Source organism: Protopterus annectens, chromosome 10.part0 (genome assembly GCF_019279795.1).
Source record: "Protopterus annectens isolate FY-2018-M chromosome 10.part0, PAN1.0, whole genome shotgun sequence".
NCBI lineage: Eukaryota > Metazoa > Chordata > Ceratodontiformes > Protopteridae > Protopterus > Protopterus annectens.
The window spans coordinates 1,766,566,791-1,766,580,647 of record NC_056744.1 but is presented as its reverse complement, the minus strand read 5'-3'; positions in this window follow the sequence as shown (position 1 = coordinate 1,766,580,647).

Here is a 13,857-nt window from a genome sequence, read left to right as displayed (position 1 = left end):
TGATGGGGTTGATACTTCTAATCTAGAAGTAGGTACATCTTTTGCATGTGAGGTATTATTATGTTGGTGTTAACCTCAGTCAAATATTAAGTACAGCAGACAAATGGGTAATGCTGTGGACATTTTGAGTGATGTGCAGTACTGCAGAAAAAGGGACAGATGTCAATGCCTGTAACATACCACTCAACCGCTTAGTGCAGGAAATCTGTTCAGAGTCTGACAAAATGGGGGGACAAAGGCCCACAAGTAGGGGCACATGTTTACTGCTTTCATAAACATAAACAGTTGTTAATATAGCTAGATTTATTTCAACAGTTTTCTGAAGGATTTGAAGTCAGACACTCAAATGTATGTCACTATTTCACTCCTATGAAAATGTCGCTATTTCAGTCCTAAGTTCATCCAAGTGATTTGCCAGAAAACCACAAATTTTATGAGGAACAAACCAAAACTGTAAGCCAAAACTCTGGACAGTTGAGAGGTATAGTCTGTAATGCACAAAATTCTGGACTGGAGTACAGGTAGGTGTGGCCTGGAGTCACTATACAAGTACTGACAGTCACACTGGGCATGCCCAAACAGTTGAAATGAGCGCAATTCTATTGCCCCATCAAACTGACTTATATATAGATATGTCTATACATAGATATGTACATATACATATATGTCTATCGCTATCTGTCTCTCTCACACATACATAGGATATACATTGCTGTGTAGTGTCAGATATATACTGATATATATATATATATATATATATATATATATATATATATATATATATACATTGTACATCACATTGATACATAGACTCTCCCCATATATCTACATAACATATATACATATCATACACACACACAGCTACATTTATATATACAACCCTGTTAATTACATAAATATGTGCATGGATGTCCTACATACCCTAATAATGGTGAGTAAATCTGCACTATCACACATCCACACTGTTGCTCAAAGGATTCAAACTAAGTGTGCAACAGTACATAATCCAATTACTTAGACCCCTGTGCCTGCTGAATGTCACAACATAGAGAGACATAGGTGGTATAATGTATAATGTCAATGCATGCATGGGCAGGGCAAATTGTTCTTGCTCACAGGTTTACCCATCTAACTGCAGGCAGCCACATATGACCATACTGGTAAATGTACACACACAGCTAGAATAATAGTTATCCCACTCTCAAGATACTAGATGCAGATAACAGTACAAATCAATATCACTCTGCAGACCACAGATGCTATTCAACACAAGCCTAGTTTGTGTAATGCACAAGTATTGTGCCTGCAAACACATACACAACAGACTCAACTTGTGGCGTGTGCAATACGTGCTGTGATTTATAGTGAATAATACTAGATAGGTATGAGTTCTAATCTTACTGCAGGCTACTTGGTGCATGTGCATGTGTGTACGCCCCTGCAAAACAACTGCTATGCCGTTATGGGCTATCCACATGCAATGGTTATGCACTTTTTGGCCCTGTAACTTGCTGGCTTCCATACTGCCCTCTTCTACAAGGCCAGATGTCATCCACCTTAGGTCTACCAACTGACAGTGTAGTAGCAGGACTTAAGCCGTGGCATGTTTAATAAATACTGTGATCTACTGTGTGTAAGACTAGATACATAGGGGTTCTAATCTCACTGCAGGCTACTTGGCGCACATGAGTGTCCCGATGGCATAAATATGATCATCTTGGTAACACAGAAGTAGGTAGGGTTTTTCAGTATTTTATTTATAAGATGTGATGTGGCCCCCCCAATTGAGTGACCACAACAAGGCCTGCTGATGACATCAAGCATAGCATGTCCTGAACTGATAGTACTAGCAGACATGAGGAGTGTAGTGTGCATCACGTACTGTGATCTGTAGTGTGGACCATTACATAGGTAAGTGTTCTCATCTACATATAGCTAACTTGCACTGTGTGTGCACCGTGGCATGTCCTGTATGCAGTGATTGGAAGTGGTGCTAGCCTCATTGTAGCCATGGTTATGTGTGAGCCTGTTAGAACATTTTACATCATGTTATGGAGCCATAGGATGTTTGAACTTTACTGGCTTAATGGCCATACAGCCCTCACAATCCTAGACATCTTTATACCCGTCGTTACAAGATCAGCACATATTGCCGTAGTCCATGAGGGACACAGGCAGGTGCCCTGTGTTGAGATAACTATTGCCCAGTCATTCATACAGATGGCATGTGGTGAGGTGCTCTGTGTGCCATTAGGCAGGGTTCTGTTTCAAGGGAGTGTTTAGGTCTGCTAGACAAATCTCTGTCACAAACATGTAGTACCAGTGTCACATATGAGGTTAATGTCCTTACAGTGGGCTGTCAATCTACTATGCCTCCTACAGATAGGCAGCATATGCAATAATGCAAGGTGGTTACACATTGCCCCATATACAAGGCACAAATCACCTCTGCATATTCTATATGCCACAGGTGACAATGACACTCATTGCAGACTATACCCGTTGAACACATACTGGAAACATGAAGTGACCCTGTGAGGGACCATACTGTTGTATGCAATTGCCAGTACTGCTTGGAAAATGTACATCACCAAATGGCCATTGCATTCAGATATTGGCATGCTGAGCAAAGAGTACGTTGAGGTTATGAGCATGCCACTTACACTGTGACTGTGGCCTCAGCTGGTGCCATATGATTCCTGCCACACCACTGTAGAGACTGGGTGATCTGTGGCACATTAGGTGTATGCCTTTGTGGCCAGGTCTGTGTGCCCAGTTGTTCACCCCTGACTATGTACATCACATGTTGTGACTGATGTGCTACTTACCAGGTACATAAGTCTAACTGATGGAGCTAATACTACATATATATTTCCATGAAATTTGTGGCCATTGCAATGTCAACAGGCATATGTTCGCAATACCCTCTTGCAGGATAGTGACATACCACAGCGACTGAGTGTTCACAATTTGCAGGCATCAGCCAACATTGTTAGCCATAGTCAGTCAGTAGTTGCCTGTATTGTGGTTGAATGGATTCCAAGCAGTAAAGGACCCAGGACTGTGCCCTGTTGAGCACTGCTGCTGAAAGATCAGCTACTGGAGGCAGATGTCCCTTTGTTGTGTGTGCCAGCAGTAGGCCACTTAGTGACCCCCTACCGTGATAGTATCATGGATGCCTAAGTGGGTGCTTTGTAAATGTTGCCTGAGCAAATGCTATAGTCAGATGGCTTGGCTGAGTCTAGGGGGTTGTATGCCCTGATGTACCCTCACCCAGGTCCATGGTCACTGCCTCAAAAATGTCCACCACATGTAACAGTCAAGCTGCCTCTGTCACACATCCAAACTGTGTACAGTCAACTGTGTAGAACACATGTATATGTGCTGATCATGTCCATGATGATTGCCCCTACAGCCATACAGATATGGATACTCAGACAAAAAGGTGTATAGTTATGTCATTCTGTGGATGCATCACCTCTGTGCAAGGGCATAACAGTTGCCATTGTCCACTCAGCTGGTGTACAGCCAGTAGTGTTGGCATGGTTGCATGGGAGACCTAATGCTGTTAGTAATCCTTGTCAGATCACGTGGGATGCAACCTGGAATGTTAGCATGTGCGATAGATGCTGTGTATCTTCCAGTGAGAGGCCAGTTACAAACTGTATGGATGGAAGTTATGGGGCAGGTTGTAGGAATGTCATGTGGTGGGGGCAGAATGTAGTTGATGCAGACATTGTGGGTATACAAGTTAGGTACGAGTCCAGACCCATTATATGTGGCATCATGATGTATGAGGTCACTGACAATCTGAGTCTGTCCTTTGAGGTCACTTATGTAACTAGACTGTGCGCTGTAATTCTGCTTTGGGTGGATGGCTACTTCTGTCTCTCAACATATCTACTCAACATCACAAACACTGTGCTTCTTTTAGCTGAGGAGGTACTGGCTCCCATTCCAACTGTCACACAGCACTGTCCACCTATTAATGTACAGCCTGCTAATGGTAGTTGTCCACCAGTCAGGTTTGCTGAGCCATGATGAGCCTGTGGCCCTCCTGTCACATACAGCTAAGTTCATGCTGTTCTAATGCTGCTGACATAATGCATGGGTGTAGAGCTATGCATACTTGCCTGTCCCATGTGAAGGGGAGATGCAGTTAAACTGTAACAACCATCCATAGGAGGTAATAAATGGCTGTCTTGACATATATGTCTGTATTATCTGCAAGGGAGGTACATGCTGGTAGTTCTAAGGAGACTGATCTGTGGCCAGATACCACCAGGGAGGACCTCACATGGGGGGGCTGTACTGGTCACCCACATTGATAAACATGATGCACGACATTGGTTCCATGTGTGGGGATGTCATGGCGCTGCTGCAGGACATTGTAGGTAAGGATCTGGACCATCCTTTGAGAAGTGAGTAGCAGCATGACTAAGCAACACAGTGTGTACATATTACACTTCCCTAACGTGTTTGTCTGTGCTCTGTACAGACACCTTGCATTATTGTCTTCCTGCAACATGCTGGAGGTAACTGCAACACTTACTTGCATGGATGACAACTAGCAGGTAGTGCCAACCAGTGTCCCCAGGTCTGAGTCATGTCACCTAAAATGCCATGGTAGGAGTTAGCATGGATATGAGCACTGAAACTGTTGTACAACTAGTGACACTAGAACAAAAACTGTTACATTTGCGCAAGGCCAGATCATGCCTACTAACTGTAACCAGCGGAGCTAATTGACTGGAAACTATGCAATGGATGTTGGACATACATGTCACTCCACCAACTATGGCCTGACAAGGTGTATGATAATATTAGGCCAGTGGGCCTTGCTGGAAACTCTGTACATCATGTACAGAGTGTTATATTAGCTGGTGGATAGGCAAGTGTCTTACAGTCCTACTCTGGGAAGGTATCAGTGGGAGACCTCCTCTGCAATGATGCCAGTCACCAGTGGGGTTCACCATCCTCCATTATTGGCATACTCAGACTGCCTATTTTCCCTCTGCAGTTACAGCCAGTGACACTGACCTCTGACTGAGTACATTAGCAGGTGATTGTGACAGCCCTCAGTATGCAGACTCCCACACAGAAACAACAGGTATCCAGGATGGCCTAAGACACAGTTAGTTGTACTTAGACCAACTGCCAACAACTGCACAATAATATCCTGTGGGACATCATCCACCCCTGCAAAATACTGTAGTGCCTGCACATCACACACAGTTGAGCCATTACACATGGAGTTTTGGACACAGAGTAATGTAGTCTTTGACTCTCACTGGTCAGTAAGATGTGAGAATGCATTCACTGTTGTACACCCTGCACTGAAAGGTTTGGGATGTAAATCCCAGACTGTCCCTGCTATACTGAATGCACAGAATGATAGCCATGATGACTGCCGTAGTGGCACCCTTGCTATGTCACTTCACAGGCATAGCCTACAAATGTAGCAGCCACACAAGTTCCACAGTACACTAATACACAGTGTAGATAACATGTCCTATGGAGTCTGTGTCACAATCGTACATATGTAGTCTATCCCCTAAATGCTTTGGGGCAGATGTGTTTGGCTCCATACAGGGAGGAGTCAGATCCCACCATGTACCTCCCATGTATCCATGACAGGACTAACACGTCTCACCTGTTCTACACACCTACATCACTGTGGTATGCATAGTACATGCTGGAGAGACTGGTATGTAACACAGACAGTACACCCTCCATGTATGTGAAGCACACATCTGTTGTGACACACGTCATGTGCAGGTCACACAATGGGATGCAGAGCACAACAATCATAACTGGTGTTGGGAAACTGTACTGGGCACAGGATATTTGTAGATGGGTCATCAGCATCACCACAGCTTGTAGATGTGAGTTCCCAAAACCCCGGTGGCACTAATCAAGGGTAGCAGACCTGTTCAAAGATAGGGTATGCATGAGTACACTGAATGCTGACATTGCCCTTTTTAGCCTGTTATACACACACAAACCTATGGAGCCATGCACTTAGAGTGCTGTGCCTTGCTGAAGACATTTCTGCTGTGCTGACATGCCATCATGTGCTGCTTCATTGCTGCTGTGTCCATAGATTATCCCAACAAACCACTGAAACAGAAACAAACAGGTCTGTGGCACACCTGTCGTCATGTAAGTATACAGCCATTGCAATATCATACAACATAAGGTACACAAGTATGTGGCATACTCATGACAAATGCCAGCATACAGTATTGGTTAGCCACTACAAGTGGCATGGCAAAACACTGCATTACACAAGTACATGTTAACTAATATACTCACCCTGTGCATCAGACACACAGCTTCATTTTCCTGCATGAATGGGATGACAAGGATGTGGCACAGGTATCACTTGCACAAGATGTGTTGGGGGTGCAGGAGGCATAGGCTGACCCAAACGGTTGATAGCATGTGTGTGACTCAGGAAGAGGAGCAGGTAAGATGGACTATGGAAACCTGCTGTGTGTCTGTTGGTGACCTGCATTAGACAGTGGTGTGTGTGTGTGTGTGTACACACACACACACACACACACACACACAGTCAAGCTTAGTGCTAGCTTTACATGTGTGTATGTTGGACAGCTTTGGACTGTACATGGTAGAGTTGATAGTTCAGTCTCCAGCCCCAAACATGGGAACTGGCTCTGCCAGCAGATGCACTGGCACCTCCATGCCCAAGGTCAGAAGCAGTGCTGGTAACTGATGGTGACTGCTGCCTGCTGGGACCGTGTTCCCCACAGGAACACCCAGGACCACAAGCCCATAGTCTGCCATGTTGTGGTGTGGACAGCACACTCCCCTCTGTAGCGCTGGATGTACTGCCACTATGGGAGCATGATTGTGCATGGCCACATGGACTCTCAGCAGATTGGGGTTGCTGACCAACGTCCATGAGTCCAACCCTCCACTCCAAACACACACGTTCCAGCACAATGTGTGGTCCAAGACTTTTATCAGCCCATCTTCTGTCTACTGCATCAATCAAAAGAGCCAGGGTGTCCCCAGTGCAGTGGAGGCAGTCACTAATGTCAGACTGCTGCATCCATAACCCTAAGCATTTGTCTGGCGTTCTGTTCAGAACGTGCCTATGCTTCCATGATGGCCCAAAACATGCACCAAGTGACCCATGATATGACACCTGCAACAGGTGCGAGACAGCAGGCCTCATACAAGCACCACAGTCAATCTGCCTGTGTGGGACTTCGTCAGCTCTCTGGCTATGGCCTATGTCTACACTCACTGGAGCCATAGTTGCTACACTTCCAGTTCAATGTCCCCACCCACTGACTATCCAATATCCGTAGCCTCCACTGACTGGGTATGTGTGGGCATACTGACTATGTGGGGTGACAATGGAGGCAGAAAAGGGATGTCTACCTCTGGGATAGATTCAGCCCCCAACACCCCCACCTGTCCCTCACTATGGCCACCATCATCATCAGAGTCCAAAGAGACAGTGACATTAGGTTGTGTAGGGACAGAGACCAACCCTTCCCCGGTCACCTGTGATAAAGAAAAAAGTGATACGTGAACAGCTGCACTGTTGTGTATGAAAAATCCACCAATACTCATAATAACAAAGACCTACAACTGGATTAGCGGTCAATTTTTTCCTCTCCGCTTTCGTCCAAAATAGACTTCCTTAAAACAAAATACACATTAAACTCAAGACTTTTATAACAATCACTTCCAAGTAAATCAAGTAAAACATGACCAGTACAATTTATCTTTTAACTAAGCAATACGACACTATACTTGATAAATCAACACACAAAAACCCAGTACACATATTTTAGCAAATATATTGAAATGTACTGCCTAATTTAATGTCCTTTCAACCTTTTGTGTTTTAAAAGGCATTTTAGAGTAAATGCATCATTTAAACCAGAAGGCTTATCTTTTCTTAACTGTTACTGCCAAAGTTTTTCTATTTTTTTCAACTATACCCCCTCTAAGAGCCTTATGTACCTATTTCAGAATGGAAAATAAAAACTTTCTACTCTGTTTAAACACATTATGTTTAAATAAGGCATTAATCTGGCCCTTAACTGTAACAGAATATAAATGTTCCTTAACAAAATAGTGTCATACATACCAGGAGCAGAACCATGGCCTTAGCTACTACCTGGTGGACCTGTGAAAAGTTGAAGGTGAGGTAATGTCACTACCAATGCATGTTGCAGCACAACAAGGTAATACATCCATAAATCTCACATTTACCGTACCTACTATGTTAATTATTGTATTGATCACATTCTGAGTATGAGAGTACAACTGAGGTAAAACCCTGCCCCCCCAAAGAACTAAGACCTGACACCCATGTAAAAGTATGTACAGCTTGACACACTGACAGCTACAGAATTACAATGCTGATCACAGTAAGCCTACCTGCATGCTTCGCTGCTGTGGAAACTGTGGCACCCACCTCCACGATGTATGGTGTGATGGATGCCAGGGAGCTGTCATGTGTGCCTAGGTTTGCCAGGAATTCCTCAGTGGCTGTGAGTGGTTCTTCCACTGCAGGCCCTTCACCAGTGACTGCACAATCCCTGGCTACATCTGCTGATCTTCATCATGCAGCATTGATAATGTCCATGGCATGGTGCTGAACCTGCTCATATGTCCTGACCTGATGGCCCATACTGTTCACATCATGGACAAGATCTGCCCACAATGCAGCCTGCTATTCCTGGTTTTGCCTCCCCCTGGACAGTAGAATGTGATGATGTTGCCTTGGTCCTTCAAGTGTAATTTCATTTTCCGCATCAGAGAAGGGTGCATGGTGTCTATGGTACATGATTCCTGAAAGACAAAAAAAGGGGACCACATTACAGGATCACATACAGTGAAGTACACTATGTAGAGATATAGCAAGGACAACATGGCTGGCACTATCCACTGCTTGCTCATATATGTCATATTCCGCAGTGTTCATACATACTAAGTGCGTGGATACAACTGAGATAACAATAGTCCGGTATTCCCATGTGTGCCATGACAGATCATACACCCAACACCCTGGTCTACTGTGGTGTGTCCCCTACAGGCAACCCCCTGATGGTATGTCATAGGAACAGTGCCACACAAATAGTGTGCTATTACAACCACTATAAAATGACAGTCCAACAAGACCAGTGTGCCACAATGACAACAGACAATGCACCCTTGATGTATAGTACATCTTGTCTAGGTGTAAGACAGCAGGAGATCAATGACATGTCATTACCACAGGCCTATGACAGGATTAATGCTGTATTCCCTGTATGTTTGTTCACCCATCTGCATCCTGTTTTACTCAAAATCATTTGCATACCTGATGGAGTGTAGTACTCCTCTGTTGATATGGGGTGATAGTAAAGTTTTTCACAAAGATGTGTTCTGTGTGAGGAAAGTCTCATACAGACTGGTTCTCCTTAGCCAGCTGCTTACCTTTTAAACATGCTTCTCATCAGCAGGTGATTTGCCTCTAAACCAATCTGTGGGTCTGAAATGCTAATTGCAGCTAACACACCTGATTTTCACTGTCATCAGCCAATGACATGCAACCACTGTACAATATATAAGGCCTTCATGTAGGTTAGGACCCCTTTCTGATATGTTGAGCTAGACATTACTGGGGTGAGGAGACTACATTGTTGCAGAGGGTAGGTCTGTAGCAGAAACCTTACCATAGAGATGTGTACTATAGGTTACAGCTGCTGGTACTAGACATAGGCAGAGAGTGTGAAATGAAGCTATCCTTTCCATTCCAAATAAGGCATGTGTAAGGTACTAGTCAACGTTTGGTGTGTCCTTGAGTAAGATGGGGTATAAATATAAGAATAGGTCACCATTTGGGCAACTGCCAGGCCATGTGTTAGTCTGGTAGTAATTTGCAGTGTGTATGAGGGCAGGCCTTGTTACAAGAAGGGGCTTACAATGTGTATGTTAGCTGTGCAGCAGTGATAATCTGCACAGTGACTTTGGAAGGATTGTATGGTGCACTCTATTAGTGGTCCTTATTTGCAGCACCTATGTTGACATTCTGTGTGAATGCATATTAATGCATGATGTGACACCTTATCCACATATAAGTTTTGCTATAGGTATATGTGAAGTGTGTTCCTACATGCAGGAGTGTGACCTCCATCAGTGAAAAGCAGACTTGTCATTTGAAATGCATTATGTGGATAAAGAGTGCATGACTCTCATTAATTGCTGCCTTCACAATACTGTAAATTCACTTCTACACACCACTGGCTTTGAAGCCAGGACTGTGTATGTGGCAAAATGTACCATTTACAAGGCAGTTAACAGACTGAGTTACTGAGTCACTTCTGCAGCAGGTGTATTTGCAAGATATATGTGCACACATACAGGCTGTGACATACATTTTCTACATCCATTAGTATGTGCATGGCTTTATATGGATGTATATGTGCACCAGGGTCCCAGCTAGACATGAATTTTGCCATTAATGCCTTAGGAGGTCTCTCTCAACATGTTGCTGTTGAAGGGCACCTTTACCTACTATCACAGGCCTCACATCTATTATTATGTCTTTGGCTTTCTAGTGGTGTACTACTGAACCACAGTCCAAGGTACACTCCCATTTTTAATCTTTCTCCTTTACATTTTAATCAAGTTTGTGTGATGCATTGCTGTGCACAGCTCTGCTGAAACATACTTAAGGACTGTAACTGGCAATTACTATGTTTTCTTTAAACTACCTGATGTTCATCATGTTTCACTGTTGCAGTCATTACTCTTGGGTTATCCTGCTGGCAGGCTACCCTCAATCGGCCAGAATTCCAAAGTCTAGGTCCGGCATCGGTTGCTGTCACCTCCTCCCTGACGTCAGTGTGCCAGGGGTGTAAAAGATTCAGCCGAAGCCATTTTTTTCAGTCTTTCTTGCCGCGCGGTGCCCGAAGCAAAAGCAGTTCGCAAGTGCCGGTCGGCCGACTCCTGAGATTTTCAAATCCGACTTTCAGAACCGAAGTCTTCATTAAAGCTAAGTACCCCGTTGGGGAAACATTTCTCTTGCTCCAGACCGATGTCAGAAAAAGTTAACAATTGTATTTCTTGTGGGAAGCAAATACCTCATAAGGATTTTCACTCTTACTGTATTCCTTGCCTAGGCCCTGATCACAACGTTGCTAGCTGTTGGTTTTGTGCTAGATTTAACCAACGCACTATTAACTGTCGGTTCGATTTTGCATTTCATTACTTTGGCTGAAGATTTAATTATATAATGTCGTCGGAACAGCCGATGACCAGAGTTTACAAAAAACGCAAGGACAAGGAAAAGGATAGGCATCCAAGGTCCAAAACTGACGACGAGGCCTCCGCTAGGCCAGTCGCCGGTTCACCGGTTCTCAGTGAGGTGCTTTCACAGCCCCTGGCGCCCGCTACCTCAGAGCCACAGGCCACTTAGGTTCATAGGTTCATACTAGGCTATCTGCCCTGGGGCATTTATAAGCCTAGCCCGATTGTGTTTGGCTTACGCCACCCCTTTATTTGAGCATACTGTGCCCTTTTTAAAGTTTAGTTTACTGTGCCTCTGTCTAATAGTGACACGGAAGTAATCTCTGGGACAAACCTACGATCCCCCATCCACTCATCAAGATTCTTCTTGAAGAGAGTCAGTGAGGTGCTCTGTCTAACATGAATTGGAATTCTATTCCAGAGCAAAGGGAGCCTCTGGGTTATGAATCTGTCCCTCCAGCATGTTCTATTTATTTCTGTGCTGAGGTTCAAGTCCCTCGAGCGCATGGCTCTAAGGGATTTAGATTTACTGAGGTGGAGCATGTCCATTAATTCTGGGTTGGACATAGCTTTATATGTATATAGATAGATGTAGATCGCCTCGAAGTAGGCGGTATTCAACTGAGTAGAGCTGGAGTTTTTTTTAACCGAGCAGCATATGGCATCTGTTTAAGTCCCTTGATCCTCCTGGTGAGGTACTTTTGGGGTCTTTCTAATTGCTGCAGGTGTCGGGTAAGGTACATCCCAAAGGGGGCATTGTATTCTATGATGGGCCTGATGAGGGATGAATAAAGGGGCACGATTACTTCTCTTGATCTAGATGTGAATCCTTTCATGATGAGGTGGGCTATGTAGAAGGTCTTTCTAACCACTTTGGCAATGTGGTTGTCAAAGGAGAGATTGCTATCAGCTTGGGTCCCCAGATCCCTAATTACTTTCTCTGTACTTAATGGGTTACCACCTATGTGGTAATTTGTGGGCACATTGTTTTTTCCAAAGGGTATGACTATACACTTTTTGGCATTTAGCTTTAGACCATGGCTCTGGCACCAGTTATCTGTCTCTGAGACCTTTTGAAGGATGTTTGTGTCAGCTGGAGAGTCGATTATGGCCAGTTTGCAGTCATCTGCGAACTTGGTGAGCCATAGTCCTCCCACGTTGGCCTGTACCTCAGAAAAGTAAATACCGAACGAGAGGTCCCAGGACAGAACCTTGTGGGACGCCAGTTGTGACCGGTTTGAGTCTGACATGGCTCCAGCAACTCTGACTCTGTGGGTTCTGTCTTTGAGCCAGTTTGCGACCCATCTTGTGACATAGGGGTTTATATTTAGGCTGGATAGCTTATCTATGATGCCCGAGTGGGGTATTGTGTCAAATGCCTTTGCGAGGTCCAGATAGGCTGTGTGGACTACCTTCCCTTCATCTATGGCCTTGGTGACTGTTTCGAAGAAATCGACCAGGTTCAAAAGGCAGGATCTGCCCTTGAAGCCAAATTGGGTAGGATCTAGTGTCTGTAGGTCCCCAATGTCTTTGTTTATGAGTTCCATGATGATCCTCTCCATAGCCTTGCTGACTAGGCTAGTCAGGCTTATGGGGCGATAGTTTTCAGGGTCCGCAGAGGCGCCACCTTTGTGGAGTGGGACCACTGTTGCTGTACGCCATTCTTTGGGCACATATCCTGTAGTGAGCCTGAGATTGTACAGCAGTTTTACTTGAGGGATTAGTTCTTCTTGGAGTTCATGTAGGACGCAACCCAGGACGCCATCTGGTCCCATGGAAGCAGTGTTTATTGCTTTGGAGAGGGCGGCCTTCACCTGAGCATCAGAGATGTTTGGGAGGCTGCACTCTGCTGGGATAGATACTTGCTCTTTTGGGGGGGAGGGGGGGGAGTTTGCACTGAACCTGTCTGCCAGGATATTGGCGATGTCTGTGGGTTCAGTGTATTTTTTGTCATTTAGAATCAACTCAGAATAAGTCTGGGAGTTGCATCCCAGGTTCCTAACATAACTGAAAAAAGCCTTATGATTTGTCTTTAGTGTCCTGTGCAATTTTTCTCTCGAAGCTGGCCTTGGAGGATTTTATGAGGGATCGTAATTTTTTGCTAGTACTGATCAGAGATGCCTTCCCTTTTAGGGATTTTGCTCTATCATGTAGTAGCTTCCTCCTTCTGTTGTACAGTTTATTTATGGCTGGGGTCCACCAGACTGGACGCCTGCCTTTGGATGATTGGGTCTTGATTTTTGTTTGGGATAGCATGATCCATGCATTCCTGGAGATGTCCGTAGAATGCGTTTATATAGGATTCTGCAGTTTGGGCCGTAGTTTCCACTGGCCCTGGGGCCTTGAAGGATTCCACTTCAGTTTTGAGAAGTGTGAAGTTCGCTTTTGAGAAGTTTTTCACTGTGGTTTTCTGGGCTGGGGGTGGGGTCGGGATGTGGATATCCAGTGAAATTAATGTATGGTTTGATCTTACCAGTGAGGGATATACTTCTGGTATGGAGTATAGAGTCCCCATGTTGGTAATGATCAGGTCTAGTATGTTTTCCCCTCTTGTGGGAGTGGTGACTAGTTGTTCCATAG